The sequence below is a fragment of the Lepidochelys kempii genome, chromosome 18 (genome assembly GCF_965140285.1).
Source record: "Lepidochelys kempii isolate rLepKem1 chromosome 18, rLepKem1.hap1, whole genome shotgun sequence".
Classification (NCBI taxonomy): Eukaryota; Metazoa; Chordata; order Testudines; family Cheloniidae; genus Lepidochelys; species Lepidochelys kempii.
This window is the reverse complement of record NC_136397.1, coordinates 14,928,684-14,949,276: the sequence shown is the minus strand read 5'-3', so window position 1 is coordinate 14,949,276 and position 20,593 is coordinate 14,928,684. Positions and strand designations below refer to the sequence as shown.

The following is a 20,593-nucleotide window of genomic DNA, read 5'->3' as shown; positions in this document are numbered from 1 at the left end:
AGGAGTTTTACCAATGTCACCGGTAAAACTTTCCGATGTAGACAAGCCCTCAGGTTATGCCTAGATTCCCCCCCAACCCCCCGCAAAAAAAATTAACTGACTGCCAGTTAACTTGAGGCAGATAAAACATTTGTAAAGTCTAGTCCAGGCATGCCAAGATCAACCTGATCCTCAAAAAAAACAAAAAACCTCATGTTGAAGAAAAGCTTTATTAAGACTTTTCTTGTGTTGAGGGTTATGACAAAAAGAAGGGGGGCTCTATGACCAGGCTCTGCTGAAGGATTAACTACACACTAAGATAAATTCTGGCATTCTGCAATGCTATTTCATCAGCATGGAAAATGGCTGAGTTCCTCAAATCAAGTGAACTAATTTGGACGTTCACCAGCCAAAATAATGGTTACTTGATTGGTTGTGAGAAAAAAATACCAGGATGACTGGCTGAAAATCTCTAAAAAGTTCTTCAGTCAATGTGGAATGTCCAGTTTGGGTAGCATATCAGCCATTTTAGAATTTCTGCAGCTCATTTAGATCTCCATGTAAAGCGATGAGGTATTACGGCTCGAGGACATGGACAGAATAAAATTAAAGGCTGATCCTTCTCTGTTTGGGAAAGATGCCATCAAGTATACAGCTTCCTGAAGAAATTCAAACATGCTAACAATCTGGGGCTTCAGGGGGTTGATATACTTGGAGAGTTCTTGAATAAATGAGTCCGCCCCAGAAATTCAATTAAATTCTATGACCAATCCTTCTCCCAGTGTTTCTAGGGCCCATTTCTAAGTGGTAGACTTATTCCAGGCCTGCAGGAAGCCTCACAGCCCCCAGTCTCAGTGTTTGCAGCGTCCTCCATTTATGGATGCATAATCTGGTGGAGATTTGTTTCCCTGAATTGCAAGAGGTGGTTTCTTCCTCTGGACCCTGTTGCTGAAAACTTCCTCATAACAAGGTGACCATTGTTCCCCTGGAATCTGGAACATACAAGCTTGGTTTTAAGATTTGGACAATAAGATGTGGAGGGGAAATGATTTCTCAACGGTGAATTTTCTGACAGAAGTTTATCTAGATATTCTCTCCAAATCTGCCACCCTAGAAGAAAGCAGCTGCAACTAGCTGCTTTGCCTGCAAGATGGCTTTCATAGGAACAGAGCTGGAGAAGTTGGGAAATTAAGTCTGGTCACCGTAGTCCGAGAGGAGAATTAAATAGCATATACTGTGGCATCTACCACAAAGAAGGCTGGGATGGATATTTTATTCTGACTCAAGGGCAGGAGGTCTGATCTCCTCACACCATGAACACTGGCAGAAGTAGATGCATGAGGAGCCCTTTGGAGTCCTCTTTCCTACATTCCAGAGTAATACTTCAAATTTGCCTATGAATCCCATTCCATTACCGGAGATCCAGGTTTCTTTTGCACGTACCCTGACTGATGCATCACCTTGGGCAACTTAATCAACATTAGATTCTTTTACTTCATCAAGGTTTCAAATACCACACTTTGAAAGGCTCTTCCTATTATATGTGGATTACCTCTCGCAGGCCACATTCTTTACATGGGGGCTATAAGAGGAGCAGAACAGGGAGCTCTCAGCTGCCATGCACTGTGGGCTTGGCATCAAACCACCTGCAGAAAGAAGCAGGTCCTCTCATTACTGGCCCCATTTCATTAGCAGGTCTGGCTTCATCCAGTCACTGTTATATAGGGAATGCTGCTATTTAAGTTCAGGAAAAGATCAAAGTGACAGAACACACAGCAGCAGTATTCTCCCAAGATCTGCCCGCACACCGAGCCACATCCTTAAAGATGGTCAAACAAACTACCCAGAATAAACTGCGCAGTGTTTACTAACGTGACTGTCCCACTTTCTTGCAAGCTTTGGTCTACAGCCAATTAGTTAATGTTGGTATCTAAAATAATCTTCATTAGGCTTCAGAGTTCACAACTCTATCGAAACAAATGGGGTAGTTCCTACTTTCAGAAATATTATTTCAAACTGCCTCTCGACTCTGGCATACAGTATTAAATCATTCTACATCGCTCACTTTTTGAAGGTTTTCTTCACAACTGTAAGAGCTTAATTATATTTAAAATGAAAGGTTCTGGAGCATAAGTTGGCAGCTTCCTAATAAAAAAACCTCCTGAGTTGTCAAGCTGAAGCGAGACAAAACCCAATTCAACCTCTGATTAGGATGCTAATTTGAGAGAGCACAGAAATGCATGACTACATCCTCATGCACCACTTAGTTTATCCCTAAAATTTGTAGAAGCAAGCCAATGAAAGCAAGCAATTACATCGGCACTAGAAAGTATCTACTCCCAGGGCATCACTGGCACATAAGAAGGAGTCACTATAGCACAGTGGCTTTCAAACCTTTCCAGACTATTGTACCCCTTTCAGGAGTCTGATTTGTCTTACGTACCCGTAAGTTTCACCTCACTTCAAAGCTACTTGCATACAAAATCAGACATAAAAATACAAATGTCACAGCATACCATTACTGAAAAATTGCTGACTTTCTCATTTTTACCATATAATTATAAATCAACTGAAATATAAATATTGTACTTACCTTTCAGTGCATAGTATATACAGCCATATAAACAAGTCATTGTCTGTATGAAATTTTAGTTCGTACTGACTTCGCTAGTGCTTTTTATGTAGCCTGTTGTAAAACTAGGCAAGTATCTAGATGAGTTGATATACACACCTGGAAGACCTCTGTGTACCCGTGGTTGAGAACCACTGCTATAGCAGACCCAGATTTTAAGGCCAGAATGGGTCATTATGATTTCGTCTGGCCTCTTGCACAACACACACTGCAGAATTTCATGAAAAAACTCACTGCATTGATCCTTGAAAGTCCTGTAAATCAATCTCTAGCAGTGACGCTAGCTATTGCTTTTGAGGACAGGTGATCCTATTGTACAATGCAGGATCTTTTTAAGACTGCCGGTAAGATTGTTTAAGCTCATAACCAAATACAGCCAATTCCCCCCCACTACCATCACCACCACACCCCTCTCAGATGCTTCAAATCTTTGCCCAAAATCACAATTTTCTATTATGGAAAGCAGGAAAAACCAAACTGTCAGGTTCTCACTTTCTGTGCTCCTGAGCTTCACTCAGACATTGCACATAGGAGGCCTATCTGACAAGGAAAAGGTTTCTCTTCTGTTTTAGAAAATCTATGATTATCCTTCTAATCTTTCTTTGAAGAGAACAGTCATCCTTCCTCTAAGGGGATTCAGAAGCAAGGTCTTCAGGAGATTTTTGTGGACTCTGCCAGTACATTTCTAGGAGCTGTAAGAAATCAGGATATCCTCAACTAGCTTTTTCCTCTAAAAACTAATGAAAACTTGAAACTGGGGTTTTCTGGTAAGCAGAACATTGCTTCCACAAGCGTCTTCAGCTAAGACACTAACCACAATTGAATCACTGTCTCTCATCTCACCTCACGTCAACTCATCACCAACGATACTGAATAGGATAGTCAAACTAATTCTTGTGAAAAATAAATCCAAAATAAGTGATTCTTGGGAAGGATCTAACAGGGTTGAAATTTTTTAATCCATAAAAGGTATATAAATTAATTTATATTGCAAGTCCAATCTTCAAGAAAGCCAGGCACTCCTATGCCTGCTAAATAAAAAGAGTCCATGAAATTTAATTTCACAACCATGACCGTCTTTTCCTTGCTGGTGTGAGGTTTCCAAAGGGCAAGGAAAACTGTGTTGAGAGCCAGAATAAAATACAGAAAACCACACTACTTACAAAATATCCAGAAATCCTAAATACATCCATCTATTCAACCGATAGCTTGAGCCACACATTCATCCTCAAATCCTGCATGCCAGTCTTCCTGCGTTTGATCACATAACAATCATAATTGCCCGGAGGAAAAGATGGCAATTTAAAAACAAGGCACAGACATACAAGGGTAAGCATAACAGATAGAACCAGCCTTCTCACATTTGATGAGCACAAGGTCTCCGAGTCCTAAATAACACTGCTCGAATTGTAACCTTTAAGCAGTTTTGATGAAAATATTTATTACTTAGTACAAATTTTGTTACATGTATTGGTGAATTACTAGTATTTAATTGTTTTGATTCTTTACAATTGCTCAATATCTTCATCTGTTCTTCAGATGTTAAAAGCCAGAGTGCCATTGCTCCAAAATCTGCTTATCAAGGAAGAAAGGTATACAGTTATTAGATACCTGCACTCCCCTGCTCACACCTCTAATTTCGGTCACATACTAAAACTGCAAACCAGTAACAGCTGCAATTGATGGGCAACTCACAACATAGTATCTGACAGATACATGTCTACATCTTCACCAAGTTTATTTACAGCTAAGCATAGACAGAAATACCAAACAGGTTAGAGAGAGCATCTGTTAAAAGGGAAGGCAGAGAAGTTTTGTTTCAAACCCACGTTAACTGTTTGTTAGTATCTAAGGTGCCACAAGTCCTCCTTTTGTTTTTTAATTCAAATTTAATTTGAGCATAAGCTTTCGTGAGCTACAGCTCACTTCATCGGATGCATGCAGTGGAAAATACAGGAGGGAGATTTTATACACACAGAGAACATGGAACAATGGGTGTTACCATACACACTGTAGCGAGAGTGATCACGTAAGGTGAGCTATTACCAGCAGGAGAGAAAAAAAACCTTTTGTAGTGATAATCAAGGTGGGCCACTTCCAGCAGTTGACAAGAATGTGTGAGGAACAGTAGGGGGGGGAAAAATAAACTTGGGGAAATAGTTTTACTTTGTGTAATGACACATCCACTCCCAGTCTTTATTCAAGCCTAAGTTAATGGTGTCCAGTTTGCAAATTAATTCCAAAGCAGCAGTCTCTCGTTGGAGTCTGTTTGTTGGAATATTGCGACTTTTAGGTCTGTAGTCGAGTGACCAGAGAGATTGAAGTGTTCTCCGACTGGTTTTTTAATGTTATAATTCTTAACGTCTGATTTGTGTCCATTTATTCTTTTACGTAGAGACTGTCCAGTTTGGCCAATGCACATGGATGGCAGAGGGGCATTGCTGGCACATGATGGCATATATCACATTGGTAGATATGCAGGTGAACGAGCCTCTGACAGTGTGGCTGATGTGATTAGGCCCTATGATGGTGTCCCCTGAATAGATATGTGGACACAGTTGGCAATGGGCTTTGTTGCCAGGATAGGTTCCTGGGTTAGTGTTTTTGTTGTCTGGTGTGTGGTTGCTGGTGAGTATTTGCTTCAGGTTGGGGGGCTGTCTGTAAGCGAGAACTGGCCTGTCTCCCAAGATCTGTGAGAGTGATGGGTCGTCCTTCAGGATAGGTTGTAGATCCTTGATGATGCGCTGGAGAGGTTTTAGTTGGGGTCTGAAGGTGATGGCTAGTGACATTCTGTTATTTTCTTTGTTGGGCCTGTCCTGTAGTAGGTGACTTCTGGGTACTCTTCTGGTTCTGTCAATCTGTTTCTTCACTTCAGCAGGTGGGTATTGGAGTTCTAAGAACGCTTGATAGAGATCTTGTAGGTGTTTGTCTCTGTCTGAGGGGTTGGAGCAAATGCAGTTGTACCGTAGAGCTTGTTTGTAGACAATGGATCGTGTGGTGTGGTCTGGTCTGGATGAAAGCTGGAGGCATGTAGGTAAGTATAGCGGTCAGTAGGTTTCCGGTATAGGGTGGTGTTTATGTGACCATCACTTATTAGCACTGTAGTGTCCTGGAAGTGGATCTCTTGTGTGGACAATACAGATTCCCTTTTGGAAAAAAGAGCCAATTTGGCCTATGTATTTACAGAAAGGTACACCTTGTTTTCAGTCAAAACAAGAAACAATTGCACTTAAAAAAACAACAACATTACCTACAGTACAATGAGGGTTACATATAATTATTTTTATCAGGGAGGTTTTCCTTACAAGTTATCATTGCCATTCCCAGCAAAGGTCAAGGTAAACCATTTACAGCTAGGGAAATAAAATCTTAATTTAAGTCACTTGTAGCAGTTTTACTGAAGTTAAAGTGTGCAAGTTTTATGGCTTTGATTAGCCCAGGCAGGAGTCTGGACTGTAGATAATACAAGTCACAGAACAAAAGCTCATTTCTCCCTGCAAACAGTGCTCGTAGAATTAATAGCAGCATACTAATAATAGCAAGCTCCAGTGCACAGGAAATCATGCCTACTTGACAATGGTATACACATGCCTCCCACATATAAAATACAGCTACTATACGTTTAGCAGAGTAGACCCACACATTGGAGGAAAGCTTCCCAGTGGTAACTAAATGACAGTATCTTAAACAAAGCAACTGCAAGTAAAAGCATACAGAGAAGTGTGTATCAAATGTCTGGGTTTCTTGCAGGGCAATCATGTGGTAAATACCCTAAAATCTCAGTGGTGACAAATTCCTCTAAGAATGTCAGGCAAGTTTCTAGCAATGCCCAACCCTTAAAATGCAATAAACAAATGCACATCACTGCCAGAAAGTAATGCATCACTTAGAAGTCACTAAAATAAAATAAAAATACAGACTATCCTCCTTTATTTGATCCAACCACAAAAACTCTTGGCATTTCATAAAGAGCATATGAGACCAAACAATATAGTTTCCTTTGCATAGTGTTTTCTTGGGTAAAACAATTAGAGAAGTAGTGCATTGCTTAGGTTTTAAGGTAAAATATTCAAAAATTGGAGTAATAATCAGTACTAACTTTACTTTTTCTGAATTAAATGTAATTTTTCTGTTCCAGGTGAAGAAGGCACCCTTAAAATACTATGTACAAAGGATTTGTTTATTTACCCAGTAATGAAAATAAAATACGACATTCAACAGCAAACTGCCTCCCTAACTGAAATCTGTGTATTTTCTTCTCTTTTATATTAACTTGTTTGTCCAGCCATAGTACCAGAATTATCATGCAGTGCAAAGGATCTTCCCAAGCACTTTGTCACCATCTGAAGCCAAAACTAACCCACTGTGACATGTACGCCTAAACTGTACAACTCTGCTAGCTCTCTGAAACTTCGCTGACATGCAGAAAACTCCCTGATGTAGAACTAAACTGACACCTTCAATTACTGTGCTGATCTGCCTGGAATTTTAGCCAAGTTAAAATAGAACCACAATCTCATCATGCTCATTGACCAGTGCAACTTCCTCTGTACTTCAAAATACTGGGCTCTCAAAAAGAGAGCTGCTGAGGCTAGTACTATAACCACCTTTAACTTATTTAGTCTGTCTTTTGCCAACTGTCCATTTCTCTTGCATTATGCGTAATGGACTGTACACTATTTTCAGTTATGCCTGTAATTTGACATTAATTCTTTAATCTTCTTAAATCAAGGCAGTTTGCTGATCATTCTGAGGTTATTTAGAAAAGTATATTTATGTGTTACATAAGTTGTAGCCTTTTTTTATTTGTTTAAATGGTAATATGTTCGGTATTGTGTTATTTTACCCTGCTGAAAATAAGCCAAAATTCAACTAGGGAGCATAAAAAATCATGCTATGTAGTACTATTGCTATATAATCCTCTTTCTTGTGCTACAGTGTCTGCTAACAAGATTGTGTAGCTTTCACATTGGATCAGCAAGACTGTGACCTCTACTGACAGTTAGAATAACCAAAATTAATATTGGAGTGATGGCCAGTGCAAAATCCTTCACACAGGCTAGTGATCTGCAGTACAGACACTGCATGGATAGCACCCATTGCTCATCATTTACAAAGTATTTTTCACCTTCATGAAGGTGCTTTAAAGCAACGTGTCAATTATTTATATGGCACTATAAATGTACACAACCCTGTACCACAGGCTATGTCAAACAACGAAGTCCCTGCCCCAAAGAGCTTACAATCTAAAACACAAGACTACTACCAAAAGCAACTAGAAAAATAAACACTGCAGATTAAAATTTCAAAGTGAATGACTGGTACCAGTATTATGTAGAAGAAAGCACATACACTCAGCTCAAAACTAAATGAACAAAGTTTATCATCTAAATACATCACAGGGCACCAATGGTAGGATTAGCAAATAAAACAGAGAGAAAACACAGTGTGTGAGTGGGAACTTCAAGTGAATTAGAAACGTGAGTCTGAAAGAACTCAGGCATGAAGTATTTTAAGAACAAAGGCCCCAGGCCCGCAAGTCATTCCATGCAAAGACTTAAGAGCACATGTGGAGCTGCACTGACTTCAATGAGATTTATGGTCTTATGTCACCTAGGAGCCTTTGAAAATCCCAGCCTAAATTCTTCTATTTAGGTGCTTGAATACCAGCATAACTGGCATGTTCAAGGTGGAACATGAGAATTCTGTGATGGGGAGGGGGAAATCAAATAGACTAAGCATGTCATGAAGGAAAGGGGTGGGGGGAAGAGATCACTATTTTAGCATTCAAGTTATGAAGCGATTAGAGCATGAAGCAGAACCTTAGTCATTACCATAGCATTTTCATAGTTTGCAAGTTTGTTAATGCTCTCATCGGAGCACCTCGATTTCTAAACTAGAGGGTTAGGGTGCAAAGGAAATATTCACCAAAATGAATTACGGATCACCTCTCTAAGACGAGGGTCTACATCAGTGTCAGTTTGCTCAGTTGTGAAAACAACGATGCTCAAATACACGTTGAGCCCAGGTGGAATATTTTCCAAGCCCCACTTTTCTAAAAAGTCTGAATAAGTATTTTCAAGCAATTTTCTCTCACTAAGCTTATTAATGTTACAAGATAATTAGCAACCAAGAGGTGGGGGAGGGGGGGTTAAAACACACAGACAAAAAATAGATAAGATCAGGAGTTTTCTTGGTTTTGTTTAAAATTAGGAAGCAGAGGAATTAATCCAGTCCTGTTTCTAGTCCATACAGTTAAATTCACCACGTCAGGGTACTGTAGTATCCTATTACATTACAATGGTTTGATTCTGTCTGCCTGGATGGGACCAAGTCTGTCTTATAACTATGAAATATCCCGGATTTTCAACAAAATTTGGCCTATTCCATATATCTTAAACCAGACAAACATAGATAGAGAACTACCCTGTCCAACAAAGTACACTATACTACGTAGGTTTCAGAGTAGTAGCCGTGTTAGTCTGTATTCGCAAAAAGAAAAGGAGTACTTGTGGCACCTTAGAGACTAACCAATTTATTTGAGCATGAGCTTTCGTGAGCTACAGCTCACTTCATCACTTCACACTACCAATGCTCTTCTGGTAAAGCTATACCAATATAGCTATGCCAGCAGGGCCCCTAGTAAAGATGCAACATAAGCCAACAGAAAGAGGATTTCTGTCACCATAGCTAACCACCTCCATGACCAACATTAGCTAAGACAACAGAAGCACTTTGGCTGTCATAGCTTTGTCAGCTAGGAGGTCTGATTTTTTGAGACTCTTAGCCAACATAGCTATTCTGGCAAAGTTTTGCCCTGTAGACGAATCCTCCTTTTTCCGTTTAAGTGGGGTTTATGAGAGCATCCACATAAACCCCACACAGGGGTTTGTACTGACTTACCTAAAAGTTGTTTAAACTGGCACCTAAACTTAAGTCAGTGCAACCTGCCCACATAGACAAGACTTAAGAAACAAGATGGGATTGCCTGGTACTGGCCTGCTCACATTTTCACCATCTTCCAGGGATGGTTGGTCTCCATGAAGCTGGAGGGAAGGTCCAGGGCATGCAGTTACAACCAGGCTTTTATGAAAGTAGGAACATGATTGCCACATGAAGGGCACTTTCTTGCCTTCCTTCACACTGTCTTACTGTTTGCACTCCATCTTAATCTGGACACTGGCTGACGCAGCAGAGACAAGATGGCACCCACAGACCGAACTGTGAGCTCTGCAGGAGTAAGAAACAAATAGCAGAAAATATGTCCTAACTGGGAAGCACAGGGAAAGATTGGGCATGAAAAATCTTGCAGGTTAGTTTCCATCTTCCTAAATTCCAGATAAGAAAGCAACACTCACTGCTTGCACTGGAGTTATGTCACAAAAAAGTTTTTTAAAAAAATTTTTTATTCTAATTTGCAAAAGAGTCTAAAACCCTATGAATCAGGACTAATTTGCATGGGCCTATAAATAAGATTTAAATCAAATGTATTAAGTGATTCAACATCTGTGCTAGCAAGCAAGCTTCATTCTGATGCAAATTAAAATCTCACTTGTACACATGCACACCTCTAAAGCCAGTTTATATAGGAACCAGAATGACTGACCCTCACCAGTGGCATTTGGAGTAACAGTCACATTTATCAGTTAAACATTTTCCACTATGCATACCATCATAATGCATTTTATAATTAAATTGCTCATGTTGCAGAATCCAGTCTCAGTCACATACATGTAATTACATTAATCGTTAACCTAGAATAGCATTTTGTAGTATGATTTTGACTCCTAAGGCTTTCCTGGGTTAATTTGAAAAAGCAATATTCTATATACTGTGGCTCTGTAAAAATCAATACTGCAATACAAAAGAGGCTGAATGTCCTTAAATATCAATATGTTTTTAAATTAAGGTTACCTCAAAACCATATCAACACAACCAAACGTGTTTTTATTGTTCTGATCAACCATGTCAAGCCCACCACAAAATACTTAGCCACTAACACAGCTAGGAAAAAGCCTTATGCTGGAATATGTTATTTGCTATGCCATGTTGTAACATAATGAAGTTTGTGTGTAACATTTTGCAGCAGAAGGAATTTTAAATGGGTGTTGGGAGGAGTAAAAATTACATTACCAAATTACAGATCAAGGGGGAGATTTTCAAAGGGACAATAGGAGCTAGGCACCCAACTCCCATTTAAAGTCAATGGGAGTTGGACACCTAATTGACCTTTTGAAAAAATCTCTCCCCACAAATGCCTACCCCATTTCCAAGTGAAATTGAAATCAAGCCCCACTTTAGTAAGTATTTGTGCTCACTGGAAATTTTCACAATCAGTATCTTTTCCCAACTTGGATTGTCTCCTACTCGTCTTCCCTCTCCCAAGAAATTACATGAAGACCAGGAACATCCTGCTTCAGGGTTTTACCTAACTCTTTCATTAAATGGGGAGGGGGGCTAAATATCTCTTAACTAAATATCTGAGCTAAATCTCACTTGTATGGAAACCTGAACCACAAAAAGAAGGGAAAAAAGTAAGTAAAAAACCAGGCATTGACCACTGCACAGTAGAGGTGTTAAACAAAAAAAAACTTGTACAGAGGAACACATTTTTATTATGAGCCAACTAAACACAATAAACACAGCTGTGTCCAGATGGATCAGACATTTCTCCTGAAATTGTTAAAGGTAACACATACTACTACTATACCTGAAAGGCTGACGCTTGGTCTACACTACAGACTTACGCCGGTATAACTGCGTTGCTCAAAGGCGTGGATTTTCCATACCGCTGAATGACAGTTATACTGAGCAAAATCCTGGTGCAGACAGCACTGTTGAGATGTGCCTCAGGCAGAGTGCCAGCCCAGCTCTAAGTACCAGCAATGCCCCTGAAATAGGACTTAAATAGGTCTTGTGCTGTTATCCTGTATAGGAATGAAGTTGATTCTTCTTGCATATGAAGTACTTCCAAGTCTTTGGATGGCAGGTACTGTGTTAAGAATTGTTGTTTTAAAATTTCTCCTTATATGGACTAATCCCCAGCATGCCTCTGAACAGTCAAGGTGGAGTTGACACGACTGACTTTTCGTAATAGCATGGTTTCCACATTATTCCTTATCCCTGAACACAGAGTAACATCTTACTTCTTAGACCTCTGCCGACAATGAGCAGACATCTTCATTGAACTGTCTGACAACGATGGCTACATCTTTTTCCTGAGAGGTTACAGCTAATTCAGAATCCATCAGTGTGAAGGGGTAATTTAAGTACTTCCCTCTGATGTGTATTGCCTTGCACATGTCTATGCTGAATTACATCCGTCATCGTCTTGCTCAGTTTCCTGGTTTTATTACATCGTTCAAGAATTCCTCACAATCCTCCCTAGTTTTTACCAACCAACTTAACTGGGTCATCAACAAGAAGTTTCCCACCTCACTATTTACTCTCTACCCCAGGTCACTGTTAAACATATTCAACAATTGTCCTGGTACTGATCCTCAGAACACTTAACTATTAACCACTTTACATGCTGAGAATTAGTCATTTATTCCTGCCCTTTGCTTTCTATCGCTTAACTAGTTTTTAATCCATGATTGGCTATGCCTCACCTCTATGTGACCAAGTTTCCTTATTAGCCTCTTGGGGGGGGGGGGTCTTTGATGTATAAAGGGTATTCTGTTAAATCTTGCAAAAAGTTAGAGCAAGACTTGATTTATTATTTAAAAAAGCTGTGCTCATGTGTCCCCATCATACCATATAAATTTAGGCATTTTAGGAAGATGAACAGATACAATTCTGTGTTTTCTAGTTCTAGCATAAGACTCACCAAGATTCCTTCCGAGTAACATTACAACTTCTTTAAAAAGACAAAGCACAAAAATGGCCACTCTCTAAGCCACAGACGTGTTAACTAATCAAACTCTTGGGGCCAAAGATAGCTAGCAATCATAACATGGCAGGATGAGTCAGGATTCCCTGATGTTACTCCTTGCATTGCCACTGACTCAATGTGTGACCTTGGCCAAGTCCCTTAACCTCTTTGTGCCTCAGCTTTCCCATTCGTAAAATGTTTCACAGATATACACGTATATTAGCAGTTTTGTGAGATTTAATACATTTCCTACATTCTTTGAGGTCAGAAAAGAGACACTCAAAAATTAAAAAAAAAGCAGGAGCTTTACTTTTAAGTAGAGCACCTACTTGATTTAGTCCCTTCAGGACTTTCAGATGAATGCCATCTAGCCCAGGTGGATTTGTTGCAGTTTAAATTTCTCAAGTTGTGCTAATAATAAGATCAAATGAGACCAAAAAGACTGAAAATAAGACAACACTTTCATCAGCCTCTGCAAAAGAAATCTGAATTATTAGTTAGGGTAGCAAATAGGAAATCACGCCTACACCTGTGGTTGTAATTGACAAACTGTCAGTCCTCGTTCCCAATTTACACCACACTTCATGTTTCTTTTCCTTTTTGTCACACAGCTTGTTAATTTTTGCAAACAAAAGCAATCATGCTCTTGCCATCCAACCGCCATGTATTAATATCAGATCATTTTAAAAAACATCAATGGCATCTACACAAATGAAAGGAAGACTTGGAATAGAAGTGAAGTCTTACACCAATTGCTCAAGTCCTTTTCTTTCTATCGGCTGTTCAGGGCTGACTCAAAACAAACACTGGTGTTATGCACAGAATTCCAAGACAGTGTTTTCATCTACCATGACAGCTGAGGCTGTGTAGATACCAAATACACAGTAAATGCAGCAAGTATTTCTCTTAATAAACTGCCACAGGAAGGGGGGAAAAAAAAGTATAAAAAAATGCTTCAAGCTGAGGACATACTGATGGATACAGAATCCTTCAGGCATTATGCAGCTCACACAAGCTCATGGATCAGAATTATTGCAGCAACCAGTATCCATCAAAGCCAATTACCCCAGAGACTTTCTGATGCAAGGACTGAGTTCTATAGACACCTTCTGTAACTGTCAAAGACTATACACACTGTAGAGGAAAGGAAGTACTGAGAATCTGTCATAGCCAATTACGGCCAATGTTTTATTAATGTCAGAATACACTTGATCAGTAAACAGTGAAAACCATTTTATAAAAAGGTTACAAAAAACAGAATGCAAAATTGCAGCTAACGATAGCAAGATTTCATTTACAGATACACACTCAGAACATTCACTTGCACACAGTAATACACAAAGCAAATTCTACTGACACTCAGTGACACACATCATGGGTTTTAACCCCTTTTGTCTCCTAATGTGGATTTCAGCTTTTCAGCGCATTTTTTAATCTGTGTCCAGTTAATCTAAGAGAAGGAAACAAGTCAACCTACCAAAATGGAAAACAGGGAATTACATTTAGTGTGGAGGGAGGGGAAAAAGTGAAACAAAATGGAGAAAAGTCCACAGGATGCTTTTTAAAAAATAAAATACTTCTCCACCGTTTGCCTTTAATTACTCAATTCAACTGCTGGTAAAATCCTCCAAGCAAAATATAGGACTATACGAGCACTGAAGTATGGAGATGATCCTCAGGCCCCTAGAGGATCCAGCAAAATTGTATTTGAGCTCAACGAGTAGTTTTATTTTAGATTTCAGTTTTCATTTTATTTTCAACTTACAGGATGCTGTCTGCATTTTAAAAGCAAATAAAATTATATCAAGCACACCAGCTCTGGGCTTTCATGTGATCCTTTAAGTTTAAATCCCTGCTGCTTTTTAACAACTTTTTTGTTTATAACTAGTCACAAAGGTTAATTTTGTAGCATGTGACAAGATCAAACGAGGTCTGTTTTAGTAATGATTTTACTAAAAAACTATATTAATGTGTCAACGTGTAAATTTTAGCCTTCTTGAAAACGAAACATGTATTTTACTGGAAATTGGCATCACTTCCATTATTTCTCTGTTTTTACTTTTATTATTTCAGAGTAAAAGGAAACATTGACTTTCCTAGGTACAATTTTTGTAATAATAATTCTGTATTCAAGATACATCTGCATCTTTCCATTTGCTCTGAAATTAGTCTACACTATTGGTCAGATGGGAAAAGTCTCCAAGTTAGTAAGATTTCCACTAGCAGTTTGTGTTTCTATAGCTTCAGAATGCTGCAATGCATCAACACTTCATTTCAAAAGCTATGACCAAGCCTGCAAGTCTCCATCATGAGATGTTCCAAAGTGCATGAAATTTCAAGGTTAATTAAATCAGAGTTTCTTCTCCCCAACACTTTTTAATGAAGTCACAAGTAAAAAGTACTACTTGGGGGGAAAACAAAACAAAAATACTGTATGTGTTCTCTTAATAGATGCAGTTTAAGCAAAGACATAATAAAATTCAGCTATTTGCCCTCCAGATAGATACGATTAAACATAAATCTGTCAGACCTTTGGCCCTTGAATAGGCCACTTCAATTCCCGTAAATTTGGAACCTATGAGTATTTTATTCTGGATCTAGTGTCTAGTTTTGCCAATCACAGCTGCCCTGTATCGCTGAATTTATTAACCTTAATTTGGGATATTGCAGATCATGTACTGTACGTATTTTATGACCTTAAATCAAACTTTGTACTTTTGGATAAAGCAAGCATTATACCCAGATGTATAAATACTCTCTCTTTAATCTGTGTAGTATAACATTTTAACATTAGCTTTAACAAACAATTTTAAATCTGTAAAAAAAAAACAGTTCTCAACCAATGCATCAGCTGGAGTCTCGCTGCCTTGATGGCTGAGCAGGCCAGCAGGGAGCCCTTCACTGAGTGGGCATGACTTCCCAGAAGAGGTCATTTCAGTCACTGCAAATTAATTGCTCTTGAAATGCTATCTTATAACAAAACTTTAACCTAGCAACATTTTAATAAAAATATAAACTTACTGACTCTTCCAACACCAACCTCTCCCCTCCCAAATACATACTTGGGGTCATAGATAATCCCACACTTTCTCTACTCCCCGGTATTTTAAAAAGTCCCTGCAGGGGAATCTCAAAAGGAAGGATTGCCCTTGTGCTGCAGCTGCAAGCCGTATGCACAGCACAGTTGGGAAGTGGGCACTCTATAGCAGAAACACAGATGCTCCACTGCAAGGGTGTGGAACAGGAAAAAAGAGGGAACAGACGGGGAGTACAGATGCTCAGGAAAAGGTGTCAACAAAGGTGAGAGAGACGGAGGAAAATGCTTGAGCATTGGCCTTGTGGTCTAGCTGGAGTGCTTCAGAGTTGAAGGTCTCAGTCGTATCTTCTAAAAGCTCCATGACTTGGGCCCAGAATAGCTAGGGACGAAGACTCGTCCACCACTACGCTCCTCTGGCACAACGGCATTCTCAACACTAAGTGTTAAAGCGCGTCTGTGCAGAAGACAGAACTGTAGAATTAAACCCACCAGGAACTAGGGACCATCGCAAACCTCACACTTTCTATTCCAAGTCCAAGGTGCATTTCTTTGACCCGCCTTCTTTAACAAAAATACATAGCAACGGTATATTTATCTGAAAAAGATGCGCACTACCAAAACAAGACGCTCCACTGCACAATCCTCTCCCTGGGGAGAGAATGAGAGAACATGTGACAGATGTGAAGTCACATTGCTCATCACCATAGTATCTGAGTGCCTTCCAGTAGCACACTAAGTACAGTATAAAAAACATACTATAGAAGAGAGTTTAGAAACTAACTTCGCCATTCTCTTGCCATTGCTATCCCAGTAAAGTCCAACAGAGCAGACCAGACTTTGCTGTAATCATTTTCTAGGAAAATGCTATAGGCTCAGGGAGTCATATGTAGCCCTTTTAAAGTCTATCTATACTCGGGAAGTTTCCCCCAAAACAGTCTAAGAGTTTTAAAACTGATTCAGCTAAGCTATACTGATTTTAAAAACTGTCTGGAGCCACAGTATAAGTGGCTTGAGTTATTACTGCATGGCCAGGTCTCCAAGCAACGAGAAGGAAGTGGCAGTTCTTTAACTGAGGACAGTGAAAGTGGGATACAATCACTTTAGGGCAGGGGTTCTCAGGACAAATTATTCAGTGGCCTCAGAGTGCAGCCACCAATTCTTGCTGGTGGCCACTTGCACACTTTTTCTTAAAATACTGAATTAGCTTCAGGAAAAAACAAATAAATATGCAAATATACACGTCCAAATCATTGTAATTTATTTAATGCTAGCTAGTAAGTTTGTTGTGAAAAGTGATATTAACTAACATACAAGTATCACTTTTCACAGCAGACTTCCTCAACCCCAGCAAGCCTGGGGACAAATTAAGCTGTAGATGGGGGGGTCGGGGGAGGCTGCAAGGCCAGGGCGATGGGGGTGGGTGGGAGACTGGGGAAGACAGCAGGAGGCCAGAATCTGAAGCCCTGGGGCCGATGGACAGGGATAGAGACTGAAGCCCCATGGTCAGACCCTGGGGCCTGCTACCATGCAGCCAGAGCCCAGGGCTGGAGACTGAAGCCCCACTGCCAGAGCCTGCCACCCCAGGGCTGAAACCCAAAGCCTGAGCCCTACCACTCCTGGGAAGGTGGGGAACTCACCGGCTGCCTGCTCCTCCAGCATTGTGCCCTAGCTGTCTCAAGAGGGGGGCAGGCTCCAACCTCTGTTTGCAGCCCCAGCAGCCAATACCAAGGCGGTGCATCCAGGAGCAACAGGGAGGGGGAGGGGCCAGAGCTTCTTCCCCCCCACACAGATCACAGCCCAGGAGGCTGTGGCCACAAGAAAAGCCCCTGATGGCTGCATGTGGCCACACTGGCCGCATTTGAGAAACACTGCTTTAGGGTTTCCTCCACCACAGAATGATGTGAGAGAAGAAGACTGGCAGGCCTATTTACACAGTTAAAATGGCTTCCATCTACACCATAAAAGCCACCACACTAGAATCCAGTTACAGTCCAGTAATTATGCTACAACTCTGTTCACCCAACAAGGCTGAATGTGGTAGCCTAGCACAGGCAGGAACCGTACATTAACCATTCTGCACATGGACATGAACCTGAATGGAGTCATCCACATTACAAACTATTTACACCTGCTAAAATGGAGTAGCACAGACAAGACCAAAGATATTCATTAGAAGATGAGACAGTAGGAATGACTATTTGAGCATGCAGCATACTGAAGACTTGAGCTACAGGCTATGCAACTGAATTCAACTGTGCAAAAAATCAATGTATCTGAATTTTGATTAGTTTATTAATACTATACCACCTTATCTGAATTCTCAACAGCCACCATTCACTATCCTTACCTTCAGAGGATGGATATGCCAAAAACACAGCATGAATTAACATAGGAAACAGTTGTTTTGTTTAACAAATACTGTTGGCATTACGGTTAGATCTTGTCTAAGACAGTAAAATTAGGAACTGTAATTCACTTCTGACACAGTTCCAAAGGCAGTAGCAATGGTGGAGGCTGTGGTGTAGACAAGACAAGGTAAATTCTATGTACGTAAATAACAAAACTATACATAATATCAGTAACCTCGAGTGTACATATTCAGATCATATGCAAGTGTACTTTACACTGTCTTTACAGATAGACTGTGCAGAGTGCAAATAAGGCATTTTATGTTTTATTGTAGAAATATGAAAGGAATGGCTTTCAGCTGCCAAACTGCAAGCATCACAGAATGGGGGCGGGGGGGGGGAAGAGAGAAAGAAAAAAGAAGCCTTCACATGCATTCCATACATGAAGGGGAACATGTTCAAAGTGTCTTTTTGCAAATATGTCAGACCATGTGTTAAACTGGCTGAAGAATATGAAGACACAAACAAACAAATATACCTTCTACTCAAAGCCTCTGTATGTGTATATTTTAGACATGTACAAATATACATTAACAATAATCTGTCCTGTTGCTATTAGGAAGAAATGTATAGCATGTTGTTTTAATAGCGCTAAATGAAAGAGGATCAATATTATTTTAATTTTTAAAGGTCTGTTTATGAAATGCAATCATCCTCCATTAAAAATGCAAGCTGTGCTTCAGCAAGAGGTTAGCGTAAATGATTCATAGCTTGATATCTCTCCAGTATAATCACCCTCTCCTGGGAGCACCCATCGGATGCTTCATCATACCACTCAAGCTGCTATTATTAAAAAATGCTTCCCTCTGACAAAAAAACCCCCACAAACACATATACACACACACACACCCTTACCTTATCCCATCTACCTAAGCTTCTATTACTGGAGGCTTTCACATTAGATTGAATCATCTGTAGCTAAAATAAAACCATTTAATCATGCTACAGTTCTCTCTTCACTCTCATCTTTTAACGTTTTCAGCAAAGATGTTTTATGCTGCTTTATAAAGGTCAATGCCATATAAAAAATATCAAAAGGTTCAAATTCACTTACCTACCTTTCATATTTCAGTATGGGTGCTGTCTTTCATTGTAATAAAAGGAAATCTACCTTTTCTATCCTGGACTTCAAAAGGTCTTAAAGATTGAAATCTTCAAAGTCAAGGCTACCCAATATTAAATGCAAGACCATTCTATTTAAAAATGCTAATGCAAGTGGCCACTTCAATACAGCACCATCTGGCTACTTATGATGTGAGGTTTTAACTAATAAATTCTTAATTATTAAATGCCGGTGTTAAATTTCTTTCACACAGATAAAACAGCTTTATATTACTACAATTACAGATACTCTGGATATATTAGTTGCAACCAACTTGTATCATAGAAACCCGTTTTTAGCCTCTGACTCACCAGCTGTTATGTTAAGGTGACAAATATAATGCTTACGCTATTAAAATGTCTAGAACGAAGAGGCCACATGGTCTATTGTATATAGATGCTGCATTTACTGGCCACCAACTACTTCACCTTGCTGGCTACTCAAACATAATATACATAGTAATTTTCTCGCTTGTGCCTGTCACAAAACTATCTTGCCAATATTTTTCATTTTTTGCATTGCTCCCTCAGAATGAGTGTACTGGAATTGAATGTAATTGTACTATACTTCGCTGGTTTCACTCAGTTTTCTCCCCACCAACTTGGTGTATTGATCTAAATGATACTGAAACACATTTAATCAAGGCACCATTGCATATCGTGGTGTCTATTGGTCTCAGATTCCTGAGAGAATGTTTGGTTTTAGCCGTTAATAGATGACAGGGATTTCCTCCTCCCTCCCCACCCCCGCTTTTTCTTGTAAAAAAACCCCAGATACATCGACAGTACTGACAGAATATTTTACAATGGAGTTGCACAGTATGTATGTTAAATCGCTCTGTTTCCCAGAAGATTCATTACAGTTACATTAGAAAGTCAAATCAGGCAATTCTGCAGTCTGGTGAAAGCTAGCATATGAAAGAAGGTTAATACAAAAGAATTTCATTTTAAATGGAGGACATTTAGGACTTTTAAAAGCAACATTATGATAAAAATTTCGGTGTTTTTTTCTGGCTTTAGAGCATGCTTTTCAAGTTTAAATTTCAGTGATGTCTAGGTGATTTTCCAGGAAAAGGAAGGGGTGTTTGAGCTCCAAGGTTTGTCCTCTTAATTATCCTCTTGCTTCTACATGTCTCTAACAATCATATTGCAAACATACTTTCCCCCTCATTTGTGGGTGTATAGTTAATATAAAATTTTACAGTTATCCTGATACAAACAGGAGTATTAGAAATTCAAGATGCATTAATTTATACACACACAATACACTATTTTTAAAAACCTACCCATATAATAACACTTTTGATCCATATTTTAACAATGATTTAAAAAAATAAGCCAAAATTAAAGTTTTCTTCCAGGGGTAACTGTTGCCACTTGCGACAATACACTGCCTAGTTCCTAGTCTTTAATCCACCAATTGCACAGCTAAAACCTGGTAAATAATATTTGTGTTCCCAACCACTCTAATGTTGGAAAAAAAGGTGGCTAACAGGATGCAAACATACACACAGTCGCGCAAAATGTTGATTTACTGTATACAAGCTTCATTACATGAGGCC

At 39.5% G+C, this 20,593-nt stretch overlaps 1 protein-coding gene across 4 annotated transcripts in view; it reads right to left on the bottom strand.

Moving 5' to 3' along the window:
* The window catches only part of RERE (arginine-glutamic acid dipeptide repeats), a 402,629-nt gene that overhangs the window by 343,547 nt on the left and 38,489 nt on the right, over positions 1-20,593 (bottom strand). The window contains exon 1 of one of the 4 annotated variants that reach the window (XM_073316835.2): positions 11,322-12,292. The exons of the other annotated variants lie outside the window; for them this stretch is intronic. The gene's annotated coding sequence lies outside the window, so the exon portion shown is untranslated. Of the gene's footprint in view, positions 1-11,321; positions 12,293-20,593 lie in introns of those variants that run through there. 4 annotated transcript variants of the gene reach the window in all.